We start from the raw sequence: 20,632 nt of genomic DNA, 5'->3' as shown, positions 1-20,632 counted from the left end.
TTAGACAGATTTAAGAGTGTTTCCATTAATCGACAAACTTGAACTCCATCATACCAACTTACAATTGAGTTACAACTCTAATAACGCCTAACTTACTAGCTCAAGAACTCCCTATTAGTTTTACATTGGTCAACATTTACGTATTAATGACAATTAGTTATTATTTTCGGTATTGTTTTAATTTCAGCTTATCGTGACGTACGATATAAAATGTTTGTTGGAAAAGTTTTAGGTACAATAACATATTCTACAATGATGTATAGCAAATATGGATCACATATTTTTAAATATTAAATTTTCCTGTACTTTATTGTGTAAGATTATTAATTTCAACAGTTTTTTGATACGAAAATTTCAAAAATATAAATAATTTGTTTTCGTTCCCTTCAATTTTAGAATCTCCAATGCTGAAATTTTATTATTTCATACAATGAACCTTCTTTAAGATTGTGCCGCATCCCAATAACGCAGTAAATGTTCGATATTGGCTATCTAATTACTCTGTTCGATAACATTTTCTATTATCTTTCATTACAATTTTCTGCGTGCTTTATACAGAATTTGTGTTGCAAGAATAGGCCTTTATATTCATTAACATTAAGTTATTCATTTGAATGACCAGGAGCATATATGCACCAACTTCCAGTTTGCGCAGAATCATAATTTTCGTAAGAAATAAGACAGTAAAATATCTAACTGTAAGTTCTTCAAATTAGATTAAATAGTGATTAACATGAGATACAGGTATAAATGTAATCGTAAAATTATAACGTACCAAGTACTTAAAGTGGAAGATATTTTGCCAACTACTTTATGAAAGCATGAATTCTATTCGCAAACGGCGAATACTGTAGCAAACGAGCTATACAATGTGCTGGAATCATATGAAAATTTGCACCGAAACGTGAGTAGAATCCTGATCTCCCTCTCATGACGAGAGGTCAGCTTCTGTACTTCGGCTATCTTAGCACATTTCCAGAACTGTTCTCAATTTTTGTGTGTCCCAGTGTCTTGTTCCTATTCTGCTCGCAAAATTATGTGTTTTTTGTACAGGGAGAGGATTTTTTTTCTCATCAGACTGCTTTGGCTTTGGCATGAAATACGTAAGTGCGGTGTCTGTATTTGCCAGGGCCTGTGTGGTTCCTTCAGAGGTGCATGCACGTAAAAGCATTTGTGTAAGATCTATGTCCTAAAGTTAACGAATGTAAAGACTACCATTTAAGTTAATGTCGCAAAATGCAATAATATGGAACAGATAGTTCTGATCTGCTGGTACTGTAGATTCATAAGTAACAAGTTTACTGACAAAAAGTTACACATAAGTGTCACACAATATGTGGTAATCGCAGATTCACATTTTGCTGTGTTATTGCATACCCTTCGGGTTTAGAGTATGAGGACTAATTAATATAGCGCAGTATTTAACAGTGGGCCCACTTGACAAGTGCCAGTATGGATGTTGTTCGTCTTTATCGATTTATCCTCGCAAAAATATTGTAAAGTTTGAGTAATTACAATACATAGATCTTTGACAATAGCTGCTAGTTGCTATGATTCAAATACTTCCATACAGACTTTTCGCCACTCAGGTTCACCATCACAGCACGTTACGGTATGTAGATAAACTCAGTCTGCATACATGAACCTTGGCAAAATTACCCTTCAAATTTCTTGCATGAAAGTACGAATGCAGTTGGGCATCCACGATGAAATCCATGGCATGGGCATCAGGGAGGAGCAGTGCCCAAGAGAAACTTCCTCAATTCCCCTTGTACTTGCATTGGCCCTCCCCTACGCTCTCTTCTTTTCTTACACTACATCTTTGCATTGTGCCTCCCCTACCCTATCTTACACGTACTTGCATTGTCCCTGCCCTACCCTCTCTTACACTAATTATCTTTCTTGGCAATCAGAGACAGTCAAGTCAAAACACACACACACACGCACACACACACACACACACGCACGCACGCACACACACATATATATCTGTCTTCCCCAACCATAGCTGAGTTCGTTACTGTTCATTCTCATTTTCTCAACTCACTCTTAAATCATCCCGCTTTCTTGTAAACAGGCAGTCAGATAGCTTCACACACATTTAGATCACCCAGTGACACGTCAGACTTTTACTGGCCTGGCCATTAAAAAGAAACAACGAAGCACCATGTTTCTCCAGATACACCATCTTGTCAGCGTTTACTGATGCAAGAAAACGTTGTCAGTGGAACACAGAGAAATTGACATGCTCACTCGCGCGCGCACACACACACACACACACACACACACACACACACACACGCACACACGGACACACATACATACACACACACAAACACACACTCGTTATGCTCTCCCAACCGCCTTATTTTACTTCCATTTAAACAATACAGCCGGTTACAGCCCAACATTTTCCTGACCACTGAAACAAAACTGCAAAATAGTATATCCCTCAGAGTCGGTTATCGTACTCTCTCTACCCCGACTTTGTACGTAAATATGACTGACGTTAGATATCTATAGCTTACTTGGAACAAAGCACAATAGACTCTCAAGTTAAATGTCAAAAAGTAATTCGTAAGTTTAAATTGTATATATTATTGCTCTATGACAGTGCAAAATACACGTGGCTCATTGTTTGGCACTACCAATCTGCTTACAGGTTAAGGTACACTTTAAACCCAAAATTAAACTGTTAACCCTCAAATAAAGTGCAACAATGGCTACCCCATGCATAATCTGTTCAGAATATTTATAAAAAATATGTATGGATATTGCCATATCCAACTCAAATCTACTTCAGGTTATTTTACTATTGAGTCAATGATCGAACTTCCATCACCTCATGCTTTTAGAAGTTTCTCTATAATGCTTCACCTCACCAAGCACCATTTTTGTGGGGGGGGGGGGGGACAAGAGACTGCATCAATAATGCGCTACACAAGAAAATATAACTGAAGTTATCGACTGACTAACATACCTTTTTTTATTATTTAGATGTTAGCCCTACTCGACGTTGTATTCTGCTAAACTTACAGAAACGAATTTTCAAGGAAGACTGCGACATTTACCGAACAGAATGAGTGTTTGAGAGCTGTCTACATTATTTAACAGACTGTATCCCGGTCCTTTCCATGATCAGTTACTAAATGATAACCAATATGTATTGCATGGTTAGACACAGACGTCGCATTTCCTGACAAGTTATTACAACGAACCAAAATAATAACTTCTTTTGATGAGATGTTTAGTGCACTGCATCATGCAAACTGCATACTTTCGTAATAGATATGTGTAGCTACAAATTGCACCAAATATGACATATTAGCTTCGTAACAACTTAGTTCAGCATGATGGCTAATCTGTGTGCTTTAAGGGCTTGCTATGCTACAAGTTTCATGGGATAGTGAATAAAAAAAACACGCTAAATTGTAGAAATAGTTTATTGATTAGACTTTTTGACATCTGTACATGATAACGACCATGACGGTACTCCTCCAGGCCCGCTATATTTGGTCACAATCTCTCCTTACTTTTCCAACAAACTGTTTGTACAGCTAATCCCATTAAAAAATTCCTCCAGGAGGGATACTATGAAGGCTGATCAAATGAGAATATCGATTGTTGAGGAGTCACGAATTATTATTTATTCAAATATTCACCAGACATTAAAAAACTTTTTGATAACATTCAGCGTTTCAGCCTTCACGCCGCAATTAGCCACCGACCGCTTCGACACTGAAATTTAAGCAATAAATGGTCGCAGCACGGACACACTGTAAAAGCATTAAGACGACTACAGAGTGTTGTCGATGAATGCACTACCCAAGCTCAGCTCACTCTGTCCTGGCCGATAGCACAACTCCAACTAACTGCACCCACAAAAATAACTGGTCTTCAGCGTATTGTCAACAAGCAGACATTAACTTCTACTGGTAGCCGCAGCTACAAGACGCTCATATATATATATATATACAGAAGCGCCAAAGAAACTGGTATAAACGTGCGTATTCAAATACAGAGATATGTAAACAAGCAGAATACGGCACTGCAGTCAGTAACGCCTATATAAGACAACAAAAGTCCTGTTGTTAGATCGGTTACTGCTGTTATAATGGTAGGTTATCATGATTTAAGCAAGTCTGAGCGTGGTGATATGGTCGGCGCGCGAGCGATGGGACACAGCATCTCCGAGGTAGCGATGAAGTAGGGCTTTTCCAGTAAGACAGTATCACCAATGTACCGTGAATATCACGAATCCGGCAAAACATGAAATCTCCGACATCGCTGCGGCCGGAAAAATATCCTGCAAGAATGGGACCAACGACGACGGAAGAGAATCGTTCAGCGTTACAGAAGTGCAACCCTTTCACAAAAAAAAAATGGTTCAAATGGCTCTGAGCACTATGGGACTTAACTGCTGTGGTCATCAGTCCCCCAGAACTTAGAACTACTTAAACCTAACTAACCTAAGGACATCACACACATCCATGCCCAAGGCAGGATTCGAACCTGCGACCGTAACGGTCACGCGGCTCCAGACTGTAGCGCCTAGAACCGCACGGCCACTCCGGCCGGCAACCCTTTCACAAATTGCTATAGATTTCAATGCTTGGCCATCAGCATGTGTCAGCGTTCGAACCATTCAATGAAGCATCATGGATAGTGGCTATCGGAGCGTAAGGCCCTCTCTTCTACCCTTGATAACTACACAACATAAAGCTTTACGCCTCGCCTCGGCCTGGCAACACCGACGTTGGACTGTTTATGACTGGAAACATGTTGCATGGTCGGACGAGTTTCGTTTCAGATTGTATCGAGTGGATAGATGTGTACGGGTATAGTGACAACTTCATGAATCTATAGACCCTGCATATCAGTAGGAGACTGTTAAAGTTGGTGAACGCTCTGTAATGGTTCAAATGGCTCTGAGCACTATGGGACTTAACATCTTAGGTCATCAGTCCCCTAGAACTTAGAACTACTTCAACCTAACTAACCTAAGGACATCACACACATCCATGCCTGAGGCAGGATTCGAACCTGTGACCGTAGCAGTCCCGCGGTTCCCGACTGAAGCGCGTAGAACCGCACGGACACCGCGGCCGGCGCTCTGTAATGGTATGAGGTAAGTGCAGTTGGAGTGATATGAGACCCCTAATATATCTAGATACGACTCTGACATTAACCATGTACGTAAGCATCTTCTCTGATTACCTGTATCAATTATTGTCCATTGTGCATTCCGACGAATTTGGGCAACTACAGCGCGACAATGCGGCATCCCACACGTCCAGAACTGCTACACTCTTCTGAGTTTAAACACTTCCACTGGCCACCAAAATTCCATGACGCGAATATAAATGAGCATATGTGGGATGCCTTGCCACGTGCTGTTCAGAAGAAATCTCCAACCCCTCGTACTCTTATGGATTTATGGACGGCCCTGCAGGATTCAATTCCTCCAGCACTACTTCGTACATTAGTCGAGTCCATGGCACGTCATGATGCGGCACTTCTGCGTGCTAACGGGCTCATACACGATATTAGGCCGGCGTACTAGGTTCTGTGGCTCTTTAGTATATACATATGTTTTATTAACATACGGGAAATACATGTGAGCACTCTGTGCCCTCATAAGATGCACAATCAAGGAACAGTTGAACTCCAAGCATGTTACATTATGTTTAGTAGATTTAAATAAACGTTCAAGAAGCCAACCTGATGTACTTGCGGTAAATCTCTGTATGATGGGAAATAAGACATGAGCTAATTTGAATATGTCAACAATTCTCAACTATACTGAGGTATGGATGACTGGACTGTAGTAACCAGAATCGTACATGATCAGGATGAAGTGGTCGACCAGCCAAGAATATTGATAGTCTCTTGCCGAGCACAGAAAGACATCCCCATTGATGTACGAACAATGGAGACCAGATGACACGATGACACAGCTGGAGGGTAACCCAAATAGAGAGCCTAGACACAGGATTATAAGAAACCAAATAAGGCTGAGTACAGTGAACAACACGAGAGCACAACTGGAAAACCACTGAGCTCCAGGCTCCTGCACTGCTAGCTTTATAGTGTAGCCATGCATGCTGATATGCTGATATGGCAGCAACGTTGTAACATAATGGTATAACATTCCAGCTCTTCATGCCAACTTATGCTTGATAATAGTCATTTGAATGAAAATAGTAGCGAAGTGCATTGTTCGAAATAAAGCACAGCTGAAGCTTCGCCATGAATTTTGACAGGTTTGGTGAGTTCCAGGACCCTTGGAGTATGAATGTATCATGTGACGCCACCCATGGCTGGACACCACTGTAACTGGCATCCACAAAGGTTTTGTTTCATATGAATGTGCACAGACCGTTGAACCTAGGGGATATCATTTAGTGTGTCAGTCTAGGTTCCAAAGGCTGTAGGCCTGTATATAGAAGAGTGTCTGGCTGTCAGGACTGGGACAAGGCCGTTTCTATGCCACTCAGCATTTTTGCCAGATGTATGCAAGATGGTGGCGATGACGTCATCCAAGAAAGCCGTGTGTAGACTTGACAACAGCATATGATGTCATCCAAGATGGTGGCCATGACGTCAGCTGATGACGCAAGTACCGTTATCCCAGATGACGGCTTTTGATGGGAAAGTGCCAAGCCCTCCCTCCCCCAGAAAAATGGCAGGAAGTTAAAATTCCAACAGGATAATTCATCACACCATAGTTATCTCTACTAACCTAAGAAAATCGTGGGAAAATACGTCACTTTAGCTACCTCCATTAACTTAAATCTCCCAGCTGCCACCTCTTCCTAGGAACAGGCCCCAAGTTTGAATTTTGGTGATAAAGAAAGGTCAATTCACGTATCTCTGCTAAGCTAAGTATATGGCACGAAAGAAAGGACACTTGGACTAACCTAAGTCACCTGACCACCACCTCGCCCTAGGACCTGGCGCCAAGTTTGAATTTTGGCGGTAAAGGAAGGTCACTTGGGGTTTCTCTACCAAAGTAACAGAATGACAGGAGACAAAGTTCACCTCCACTAACTTATGTTACCCGACCTCCACCTCTTCCTATGGATTGGTGGGAGATGGACTCAGCCTGCATTGGGCTGCTGGAGAGAGGAAGGAGTGCACCTTTTTTATTTTGGAACCATTTATTTTGGGATGGAGTATATTTATCACAGTGATACAGAACACGCGCTCTGACATGACACAGTATAGAGACCTGCAAACTACTCCTAAATAACTACTGTATAATGCTCTACACACGCACTTGCTAATTGTATACTGTCAAAATAACGCATTGCATAGCCCACAGACATGCAAACCACTCGTAAATAATGCAATACATTTACATCAAGAGAGCCAAACCACTCGTAAATTGTCAAAATAATAGCCCATCTAAAAGACTCTGCAAACCTGCTTGCTAATCATCAACTATCGAAATCATGCACCAATCTTTATTTAAACAATTAGAGACAGCACCACCATCTTGTGTGTTCACCAGGAGGTCCACACTCCAACTGACCTAGTACACACAACCACCAGCAGAGGCCGCTGTCGTCCGTGATGTCAGCTGACGACGCAAGTACCGTCATCCAAGATGGCGGCAAACAGTGTCTTCACCATGAGGCCTAGACCTAGTATACAGCACCACCACCAGAGAAAGCTGTCGTTCATTCAGTGATGTAATCCAAGATGGTGGCATGAAATGGCAGGAAAACGACTCTGCCTGTGCTAGGCTGCTGGACAGAGCAAGGAATGAGTGTACTTTATTTATTTTTGAACAATTTATTTAGGGATGGAGCATATTTATCATGCTGATACAAAACACGTGCTGGAGTTTATTACTTTCAGTACAGACCTGCAATCTGCTCCTAAATAATGCAGTACACAGTGCAGGTAAGAAACTGTAAACTGTCCAAATAATTCATAGCACAGCCTACAGACCTGCTCACGAAATAGTTCAACAGACATGCAATTAATGCACATAAGCACAGCCCCCCCACACCGTGTCCACTAGACCCCAGAGGAGGCTACAGGCAGCTCCTGTGAAGTGACACCACCGTCAGCTGTCAAACCACACACAGATGCCCACATGCATGAGGCAGAGACATCCCTTTCATGCTTGATACCTGAGAAATTCTTCTCGACATACACGTTCACCTAGGCACCAATGCTAACACGACCGGGCGGAGGCGCAAACGCTCCACTGTCGCAGCCACCACTGGACGCAGGTGAAAGCTACCTCCATTCTCGGGTATACAGTCACAGAACTCCAAGGCACACTGACACTGCTCCCATATGCGAGACACCTCCAGGCTGCACATTTCTTTACCATTGATGACAGAGTAGCACAAGGCCCATTGTTCCTAGCACGACCTGAGAGACACGTCTAACTGTGCTTAACGGCAAATAGCCTAGAATAACATCGAATACATTCGTCCCAGCGGTCGTAAAGTGATACCCCAGTCCATAACTTGTTACCCTTCCCACTTTCATCACACACAAACGTTCCCACCCCTGTGTAGAGGCTCCTACATACCAGCACAAAGGATGTGAATGAATCGAGCATTATGATAGGCTCTTATCGAATTTACCTGTCGAACTACTGTAGCTATCGGTATCGAAGCCCCATCCACCTTTCCTTTCTTTCTGCAGATGGCTCTTTCAGTGGTAAAATTATTTTGCATAGATCGTTAAAGTAGCTCAAATGGTTCAAAAGGTTCTGAGTACTATGGGACTTAACGTCTGGGGTCATCAGACTCTGGAACTTAGAACCACTTAAACCTAACTAATTACTTAAACTTAACTAACCTAAGGACATCACCCACATCCGTGCCTGAGGCAGGACTCGAACCTGTGAATGTAGCGGTTGCGCGGTTCCAGACTGTAACGCCTAGAAACGCTCGACCACTGTGGCAGGCGTTAAAGTGCACTGACAGTTAAACATGTAGAGTTGTCTATAGATCATCAAACGTGTATGAGACTCACAAGAGTACTGAAAGCCAGGAACATATTTACCAGTGTAAATACAATTAAATGTTATGATTGCTGCTACAGTCTGACACTGATCGATGTAGAGGTAATGTCTCCTCTTGATGCCTGTGCTTCTGGATCGAATCTCAGTGTCTATAGCGCACATAATTTTCCACATAAAAAATCTCTCTCATACCCTTGTGGTTATCGATGTGCTGAATCTATATGTCCCTCACGATAGGTCACACAGTCATCCTCTCAAGTCATGCTACAACATAAACCACAGTAACTTTACACTGCAATACATACACATATTACACAAACAGTGCAGTTATTTTTATATCTGTAGAGCAGCCAAAGAAACTATGGAATACCTACACTCACACCAGCTATATGTCACGATGCTCCTCAGTCCTAGGGAAGCTCCATCCAACCTTTCTTTCTTTCTACAGATGTGAGATTCAGCGGCAATAAACTATTTTACACTGATCTCCATATTGTAGCAACAACTAATCCTCGCAAAGTTCCACACATGTAGTCAAATATGGAAAAACTCTTTCTCAATTACAAAGCTCTCCCACTGAGAACGAGCTTGAATATTAGAGCGTGAAGCCAATCTCCAACCCAGAAATATACCACCGCGTACTGTGTCGACGTAGTAAACATACAATTCGTATCCTCCGCCATACAAAAACATCCCTTTCACATCCGAAAGCCGGGAATGGATCGAAGTCGCTCTCAGAACTGTTGTGCAAAGACTGGCTCGTTTCCCCACATTGGTACAAATGCGTTACTATTTTTGGTCCAAACCTGCATGCTCGCATTTCTCCCCCCATCTCCAGAATCTAGCGTTACAAGTACGCAAGTATTTTCGCATGATTTACCATAATATTATATGATTTTCACGGTACTTCTCGATATCAAGCACACAGCAGTAGCCTCCCAATCGCTCACGCAATATAATTCTGAAGAAATAGACTGGAAATTATATATCCACACCACTGACTAACTAGAAACAAACAAACAAAAAATCAAATTTCCACCTGCGAATACCAATCTCGCTGATGTAACAGATTCTAAATCAACCTTATAATTTACAAAGTCAACTAAGGTGTTTCTCGTGTCTAGAGAACAAGCGAACGTCTCTTTTACCTGATAGATGCACGCCCCAAAATCGATCTTCACTCAACTAAATAAAAGTGTGAAATGTGCACAAGCAGTAAGCCGAATATGCTATCATCATTATTCTCATCCCACCAACACAGAAAGTTAGGAACTATAAAAGCTCAACTAACTTCATCCGATCAGCTACAGGGTGCAAGATGCCTTATAGTATGTGTAAATAATCATCAATTTGTGAATTTGTGTTTACAACAATCGCATATGATATGTACAATTTGGGACATGTCAAGGGATTGCACTTCTAGGAAGAAGATATTGGCATATGATAAAACAACACTAAGTAGTTTCCTGTAATACAATGTTCAAGGTTAACATAGATGTGTATTCGAGGTATTAAGGTTTATAATATCCTCAAATTTGTATGTTTCTTAAGTTGACAAATAAGTTTGTCAAAAGTGGTAAAACAGAAATATATATGCACCTGATGACCAATTGCTATGAAATCTACAGATGACCCTGAGGTCATAAACTTGTTCATCACGTGCCACCCATCGATGATGTCACATGCCATGCACTCCTCATCGATCGTTCTGAAACATTTTCAAAAATTACAATTGGCTTGTATGTCTACGGTTGGTCTTCGATGACGTTATGCCCCTCTGGCGCCTGCACTGTTCTCGAAAGCCAACATATAAATTGGCGAGCTTCTCAGCGATGCGAGAGTAGCACCTGAAGATGGAGGGCAGTTGTCTCGCGGAAATATTGTGTGGTTTCTACAATATTATCCGGCGTAATTCCCGGGAACCTATCAAGCAGATGCAGCGCTGGGAAAACCTCAAACAGCACATTGGCTTCTATATTGGCACTACAGATAAAAACTCTAGTTCATGCAGCACATATTGATAAATAAAATCTAGTTGTTGAAGCACACTAAGTTACCACACAGCATTTTCAAATTAGAAATGTCCATGTTTGAATTCTATGTATAACATATTTAAATATACATGGCTCTCTTATTGGCACTACTGACGCAAATTATAGATTAGTAGGTGAGCATAGATCGATCTTCGTGTCGTACCTCAATATTATACAATTAATGTATGGAAAATACATAAAACTGGTTCAATAACATAACAAAACACACATGACCACTACTGCTGATCTAATTTAAACCCTATAGTGTACCTCTCAAGAGTAATCCACAAGTAAACAATGTTATTCTCACCTCTAAACTCTCCAAAACTACTATGTATGCAGGAGCCGTTCTCAAATTTACTATTGGATGGACTGGATAGTTTTCTTTATGGACCTTCCGTTGACATCTCATGTTGTGGACTTCATGATTTTTTTGTACAAGTCTCTGTTTCTCTCTGTCTGTAAATGCATATGCTTTGGAGCATGTTTTTGACATGTGTTTGAAATCCATTAGTTGGCTTTGATTTTAACTTTTTTTACGATGTTTTTGCTGATGAATTCTTCTGTTTTTCTATGTATTCATTCGTTTTCGTGAGGTAGACAGTATTGCCTTTGTTAGATTTTGTTGTAATGATGTTCTGTCCAATGGCGAATTTCAGATCAGCTTCTACATATCTACTAGCAAATAAATATGCAGTCCCATCTCACCTAGTGCTATAAACTAGCAAATTATAGAACTATCAGAAATACTTCTCAACTGATAGAACATATACTACATTTTAAAATCCAAGACATAGCAACTCTGTTCTCTTTCGAGTAGAAACTATGTACACTTTCATCCCTGTTAACGAAACCACAAAAACAATGAAGAAAATCGGAAAACACACTGCCTGTTAGCTCATGGACACACAGATGAAGCAATAAAATTATTACACTTAATAACACGACAAAATTATCTTGAATTCAGTCAAGAATGCTACATACAAGAAGAAGGTTTACCCATGGGTTCACCCCTTTCGGAAACATTAGGCAGCATATTCGTGAATCATACAGAGAAACTAAAGTTTGAAGACATAATAAAAAAGAAAAACTACAACATTATCCAATGGTACAGTTACATGGATGATATAATATGCACAATAGACGAACATAGAAACAGAATACTGCAACTATACAAAGACAGAGATATTGTACACAAAAGCTTTAGGTTCAGAGTAGAAGAAGAACAAGAAAACTCACTCAACTTTCTAGACATAACCATAAGAAAAGACACTAAGCAAACACACATTTCACATATACATAAAACCCACAACAAGAGACATTATCTTAAATGCAACCTCAAACGGCCTTCAGAATCACAAACAGGCAGCAGTGAGATACATGTTAAGCAGACTCAACAGGATTGCCCTAAACACTTATATTTATCAGAAAGAGCTAGCCAGTATATAACAAACAACATTAAAAAATGGATGCAAAGAAACAATAGTAGACAATTTAACAGGAAAATGAAGAGGCAAATAATGAAAAAACTAACCAAACCACATCAGTACATACAACCAATCACAACATATTGACATATAAAACAGGTAACACATTCAAAACACTATGCATAAACACTGCTCACAAACCAATCAATTCAATACAAAAGCACATCCCAAATTTGAAATCAAAACTGGACGAAGCCAACGGTCTGATACCTATCAGCTAAGCTTGCAGAGACTGTGAAAAAATATACATTGGAATGACTGGCTGGACATTCGACACAAGATATAAAGAAAATGGCAGACCACTTAAATACGGTAGATACCATTCAAGATTTTCATATCATCTAAAACAAGAACACTTTAGTAAAAGCAATGTGGAAAAAGGTATGAATATCAAAGGAACCATTAAAGACAAGACACCTCTTTCTTTACAAGAAAATTTTCACAAACACAACGCATTAACACAAAATAAACAGTTGCTCAATGACGAAATAAATATTGGAAACCAGGCTCCATATAAAATAATTGATGAAATTACATGAAAAAGGAAAGAGCCTTCTCCATCCTTCACCCCCTCCCACTCTTCCCCCCACCCTCCCACTTTCATTTCACTTCTTGCTCCTCACCTTCTCCTCCAACGCACACTCCATCACACTACCAAGACTACTATGATTTCTCCCTCCCTCACCCAGAAAAAAAGAAGGACTGTTGGTCAAAGGCAAACTAGTGCGAAGATTATGTTGGCAACACTACAAGACAACCACAACACACACTTAGAAGTGTAAAATTACACATTATACAATGGTACAAGTGTGCTGTGAAAAACATAAAAATTTCATAATGCTGCAGAACAACCTAAAGTTAGACCACAACTACCAGAGTCTAAAGATGAAAAGCATAAACGATGTGCTAGCAGACGGCACTTTCCGATGTATGCGAGAATTTAAGAGATCATCACCGTAAGTGCAAACCAACATTTGTTGATGAACTGTATTTCGATCTAAAAGCAAATATAAATGTAAGAAAACATAGTTACAGACCATTGATAATGACTGACCTCAATAAAGCGAAACGCGCTTGGTGAAAGAAAGACGCATTTTTGTAGTTGCAACGACAGAACAAACGTACCCTCAAGAACTGTAAAGCGGCTATGGACAACATGGCCCCACAAAAGAAGAATTTGCAAAATTCATCTCTAAAACTGGTCCTAAAATTACTAATAGTCTGCAGCAACTCTTTGATAGTCTTTATCTTGCAGCACAAATGATTTCCATCTTCTACTGATAGTGTCAAACATTACAGAATTCCTCAAACTATGGTAATAACATTATCTTGCAGTTCCTTGGCAGATAATGCTAGCACGTGGTCTCACACAGAAGGAACTACATACTTAGATGGGTACTAATATACACTCCTGGAAATTGAAATAAGAACACCGTGAATTCATTGTCCCAGGAAGGGGAAACTTTATTGACACATTCCTGGGGTCAGATACATCACATGATCACACTGACAGAACCACAGGCACATAGACACAGGCAACAGAGCATGCACAATGTCGGCACTAGTACAGTGTATATCCACCTTTCGCAGCAATGCAGGCTGCTATTCTCCCATGGAGACGATCGTAGAGATACTGGATGTAGTCCTTTGGAACGGCTTGCCATGCCATTTCCACCTGGCGCCTCAGTTGGACCAGCGTTCGTGCTGGACATGCAGACCGCGTAAGACGACGCTTCATCCAGTCCCAAACATGCTCAATGGGGGACGGATCCGGAGATCTTGCTGGCCAGGGTAGTTGACTTACACCTTCTAGAGCACGTTGGGTGGCACGGGATACATGCGGACGTGCATTGTCCTGTTGGAACAGCAAGTTCCCTTGCCGGTCTAGGAATGGTAGAACGATGGGTTCGATGACGGTTTGGATGTACCGTGCACTATTCAGTGTCCCCTCGACGATCACCAGTGGTGTACGGCCAGTGTAGGAGATCGCTCCCCACACCATGATGCCGGGTGTTGGCCCTGTGTGCCTCGGTCGTATACAGTCCTGATTGTGGCGCTCACCTGCACGGCGCCAAACACGCATACGACCATCATTGGCACCAAGGCAGAAGCGACTCTCATCGCTGAAGACGACACGTCTCCATTCGTCCCTCCATTCACGCCTGTCGCGACACCACTGGAGGCGGGCTGCACGATGTTGGGGCGTGAGCGGAAGACGGCCCAACGGCGTGCGGGACCGTAGCCCAGCTTCATGGAGACGGTTGCGAATGGTCCTCGCCGATACCCCAGGAGCAACAGTGTCCCTAATTTGCTGGGAAGTGGCGGTGCGGTCCCCTACGGCACTGCGTAGGATCCTACGGTCTTGGCGTGCATCCGTGCGTCGCTGCGGTCCGGTCCCAGGTCGACGGGCACGTGCACCTTCCGCCGACCACTGGCGACAACATCGATGTACTGTGGAGACCTCACGCCCCACGTGTTGAGCAATTCGGCGGTACGTCCACCCGGCCTCCCGCATGCCCACTATACGCCCTCGCTCAAAGTCCGTCAACTGCACATACGGTTCACGACCACGCTGTCGCGGCATGCTACCAGTGTTAAAGACTGCGATGGAGCTCCGTATGCCACGGCAAACTGGCTGACACTGACGGCGGCGGTGCACAAATGCTGCGCAGCTAGCGCCATTCGACGGCCAACACCGCGGTTCCTGGTGTGTCCGCTGTGCCGTGCGTGTGATCATTGCTTGTACAGCCCTCTCGCAGTGTCCGGAGCAAGTATGGTGGGTCTGACACACCGGTGTCAATGTGTTCTTTTTTCCATTTCCAGGAGTGTACATTGATACATGTAAGAAATGAGGGTAGCTGTGCGTTAAAAGTCATCTAAACATTATGCAGGTAGTAAATAATTACTTGCTACAGTATTAGTTTCACATAGCAACAGAAAACATAACCATGTTGTGCTGACAACTTAAATACAGAATTTGTAACAGAATAACATCCTCCTTCCTTTTTAAAATACCTATAGCCCACATCTCAGAGCTTATTGGAAAATTAAGAAGTTAAAACAAGTTTACACAGTATGTTGAAATTACTTAGATCTGTTGAGACGTGGATAATGGCAAAAATTTAGTTCCAGGCAAAGCCAAACAAACTGAGGTTTCTTCTTCCAATGTGGTAGTTACAACACGCAATTTAATGGTTATTTCAGACCCTTTCAACGTCGATAGTCTAAGAAATGTGGGAAATAAATGTATTCATGACTGTGGCCTGAGTTAATGCACAGTTACCGTTACAAGTACTGAGCATTAACATCTTGAAGTACGGATCGGAGGCCTCTGTGAAGATCTTCAAGTGACGTCATTTAAAGTACTGAGCACGTCGAAAGTATTCGCCGTTGCTTAAAAGTGTCGCGCTAGAAAGACCGTCTATTTTAGTACCGTACATTAACTTCGATGAACTTTTTCTGGGAAATAACGTCGTTATTAATATAGTATAATATGATATAATATAATATTGACCACGTATTGTCTGAGCCTCTTTGTTACCACCAGTTCAACGTCTCGATGTTAGATTTTCTGCACCAGTATGACAATGTGGCTGACACGTGACGTGCAACTAACAAGTATTTATCAAGAAAAATAATGTACCAAGCTTATTTCCTTTTTTTTAATTCTAATTACTGGCCATTAATATTGCAATTCTAGAAGCTGATACATATAAAAAATCTCATTTGCTCTGGGTGTAGAGTATACGAGGAAGAAGATATAATTACATCTGTAGGGAATTCTGCGGGTATTTCACTGAAGTCTGACGTGTACAAAAGAAGGACGAGTACGAGAGATGAATTCCTTAGCTGCATCATGGACGCTGGCGACCTCATTAAAGAACAGCAGAGGTTCAGAGACAAGCAACAAAACATTTTCGCCCAAGAGCGCAAAAATGCACTGAATTGACGGCGGGATATTCTAACATTTTTTTGTGAATTGTACAACAGCTCTAATATTACGTGTGTGCTTAGAGATGAATGTGTTATAGGTATGTATTCTTCAATTGATAATTTGTAAAATCGATGTTGTAATGTTTGCTAACTATTGTACATGTGCAAACCTAAGAGTGCATTGAAGAATAAAACAAAAAAAATATTTACAACGTACACTATATGTGTTCTGTCTCGGAAGAAATACAGGATAGGGCATTTTCCCATACGTATCTGTTCGCTTCAGATGATGCTTTCTGTAATATTCATCAATACTAACCATCCAGTATGGGCCAACCTAGACGTACGCTGCTGCAATAGCAACTAGTATCGTGTGTTCTTTCAACCGTCCAAGGGCAATAGCTGGTCTAGCGTTCAGTTAATCCATTCTGCGTCTGTCACAGTAGCATCGAGAACATCACAAAAATATTCTGGTTACTGGTATTATGCAATTTCTGTTACCTTTTGCTTTCGTTGTGTTACATGTCTCATCCATAATACTTGAAATATACACTAGCGGAAAAAAATTAGTACACCTGGAAAGCCGACATAGATTTTGATCCAGTGAAGGCAAATTCCACCTGGGAGATAGTAGATGTACTGGCAATGGTTTCAGTACTGTCTGTCGACACCGTTGTGTCATAGCTACCACATCACCATATCTGTAAACCCTTGAATACGGAATATTTATGACCAGAAGTCTATGTGTGGTGCAAACGTGTGAAGCCAACAGGCAACCGTATCACTGGGGTGCACTCAAGCTTGAAATTGGTTCAAATGGCTCTAAGCACTATGGGACTTAAAACCTGAGGTCATCAGTCCCCTAGACGTAGAACTACTCAAACCTGACTAACGTAAGGACATCACACACATCCATGCCCGAGGCAGGATTCGAACCTGCGACCGTAGCAGCAGCGCGGTTCCGGAAACACGCCTAGAACCGCTCGGCCACAGCGGACGGCTGCACTGAAGCTTCCTACGCCCAACTAAGCGAGTTACAAAGAGGTCAAATTGTGGTCTTCCGAATTTAGCAAGGCCCTCTCTGAAAATTACCAAGAAAGTTGGACGTGGTGTGGCATTTGTGCAACCATGTTTCTATCAGTGGTCACGTAAACATTCTCACACCTGTACACGAGGTTCTGAACGTCTACGCAGCACAGACGCCCACCAGGATCGTCGTGGTTTAAGGGCAGCACGGACAGATCGTACAACTACCACAGCAGAGATAAGAGGGCTTGTGGGCCCAGCCGCATCAGTACGAATTGTTGTGAACCGGTTATTAGCTGTAGGTCAAAGGGCAAGCACACCTCTATTCCGTCCTCCATTGACACCACTGCATCGTGATGCACAGCTCAAGTGATGCCTTCAGAGTACCACTCGTATCACGAAATGGCGAGCTGTGATATACAGCGATGAAAGCAGGGTATTCCTGCACTTAATTTATGGTCTTCTGCACTTGCGACGTAGACATGATGACACTGTCTCAGAATAGTCTAAGGTGCAGTAAGCTACAACACTTTTTCACCTTTGGTGTTTCCGGAGTGGGCGCTAACCAGCGCTCGGTATGTGCAGAATGTTGTTAGACCTATCCTTTTGCTGTTCTTGCATCAGGAAGGTTTAGAACAGAAAGCGCCCTAAAACCGTCTGTTGTTTGTTTCGCGGCCGTTAGCCACTAGTCACTTGAATCAGCAGTTGTCTTGAGACAGCCAGAGCGAGAGCACCAGCAGCAGCGAGTACTGTTTGTATAAAGCGTTTTTGTACTTATTTGCTGCGCTTAGCTTTTAAATAGTTTTTCTGGGAAAACGTAGCGTAGTTTTCGCGTCTCGTATTTCAGTGAGTGTTTCTTGATTATCAGAGTAGCTCATCAGAAGATTATCTTGGGAATTTGTCACCGTATAGAGTAGGGTAAACATAGTCATGTGTAGGGACTGTGGTTGTTGTGAGCGGACGCAAGGAGAATTGGCCACTCTTCGGGGGCAGGTGGAGGCTTTGTCTGTTAGGCTCATCGAGCTCGAGGCGCAGGCGTCGGCTCGTAGTGGCGTTGGGGCAACTGTGGTGAGACCTATGCCTACTTTGGTGGCCTTGGAATCACATGGAACCCCTGATGTCGCTGCGTCTTCCGGCAGTGAGCATCTTACCGGTCAGCCATCACTCCTGGGTGAATGGCGGACAGTGGTGGGCTCGCGCGTGCCTGGCCGAAAGGCGAAGGTGGGATCTGGCCGCGTGGCAGCTGCCTTACCCCTTTCCAACAGGTACGGGGTGCTTCCTAGTGGTGATGACATCGTTTCCGAGCCACCACAGGATGCCTCGCCTGTTGGGCCAGTGGCCGATTCTCCGGCAAGGTCCCGACAGTCACAGAGGGCGGGCCTATTAGTTATAGGGAGCTCCAACGTTAGGCGGGTTATGGAGCCCCTCAGGAAAATAGCGGGTAGGTCGGGGAAGAATGCCAGTGTGCACTCGGTGTGCTTGCCGGGGGGTCTCGTCCGTAATGTGGAGGAGGCCCTTCCGGCAGCTATTGAACGCACTGGGTGTGACCGGCTGCAGATAGTAGCACATGTCGGAACGAATGACGCCTGCCGCTTGGGTTCTGAGGCCATCCTTGGTTCCTTCCGGCGGCTGGCTGATTTGGTGAAGACAACCAGCATCGCACGCGGAGTGCAAGCTGAGCTTAATATCTGCAGCATAGTGCCCAGAGTCGATCGCGGTCCTCTGGTTTGGAGCCGTGTGGAGGGTCTAAACCAGAGGCTCAGACGACTCTGCGACTATAATGGTTGCAAATTCATCGACCTCCGTTATTGGGTGGAGAACTGTAGGGCCCCCCTAGACAGGTCAGGCGTGCACTACACACCGGAAGCAGCTACTAGGGTAGCAGAGTACGTGTGGCGTGCACACGGGGGTTTTTTAGGTTAGAGGGACCCCCCCTTGGGCGAAACGATAAAATACCTGACGGCTTACCAGAGAGGACATTATCATCGTTGATAAAGAACGTCCGTCCTCAGAGACCAAAAACAGGAAAAGTTAACGTAATATTGGTAAACTGCAGGATTATCCAGGGCAAGGTTCCTGAATTAGTATCTCTTATTGAAGGAAATAGTGCGCATATAGTATTAGGAACGGAAAGTTGGTTAAAACCGGAAGTGAACAGTAACGAAATCCTAGACACAGAATGGAATATATACCGCAAGGATAGGATAAACGCCAATGGTGGAGGAGTATTTATAGCAGTAAAGAATTCAATAATATCCAGTGAAGTTATTAGCGAATGCGAATGTGAAATAATCTGGGTTAAGTTAAGTATCAAAGGTGGGTCAGATATGATAGTCGGATGCTTCTATAGACCACCTGCATCAGCAACCGTAGTAGTTGAGCGCCTCAGAGAGAACCTGCAGAACGTCGTGAAGAAGTTTCGTGATCATACTATTGTAATAGGGGGAGACTTCAATCTACCAGGTATAGAATGGGATAGTCACACAATCAGAACTGGAGCCAGGGACAGAGACTCTTGTGACATTATCCTGACTGCCTTGTCCGAGAATTACTTCGAGCAGATAGTTAGAGAACCAACTCGTGAAGCTAACGTCTTAGACCTCATAGCAACAAATAGACCGGAACTTTTCGACTCCGTGAATGTAGAAGAGGGTATCAGTGATCATAAGTCAGTGGTTGCATCAATGACTACAAGTGTAATAAGAAATGCCAAGAAAGGAAGGAAAATATATTTGCTTAACAAGAGTGATAGGGCACAAATCGCAGAATATCTGAGTGACCACCATCAAACGTTCATTTCTGAGGAAGAGGATGTGGAACAAAAATGGAAAAAATTCAGAAACATCGTCCAGTACGCCTTAGATAAGTTCGTACCGACTAAGGTCCAAAGCGAGGGGAAAGATCCACCGTGGTATAACAATCATGTACGAAAGGTACTACGGAAACAAAGAAAGCTTCATCATAGGTTTAAGAGTAGTCGAATCATAGCTGATAAGGAAAAGCTGAACGAAGCGAAAAAGAGCGTAAAGAGAGCAATGAGAGAAGCATTCAACGAATTCGAACATAAAAACATTGGCAAACAATCTAAACAAGAACCCTAAAAAGTTTTGGTCATATGTAAAATCGGTAAGCGGATCTAAATCCCCTATTCAGTCACTCGTTGA

This window comes from Schistocerca piceifrons, chromosome 5 (assembly GCF_021461385.2).
Source record: "Schistocerca piceifrons isolate TAMUIC-IGC-003096 chromosome 5, iqSchPice1.1, whole genome shotgun sequence".
NCBI classification, from domain to species: domain Eukaryota; kingdom Metazoa; phylum Arthropoda; class Insecta; order Orthoptera; family Acrididae; genus Schistocerca; species Schistocerca piceifrons.
Note: the sequence above shows the minus strand (reverse complement) of the source record.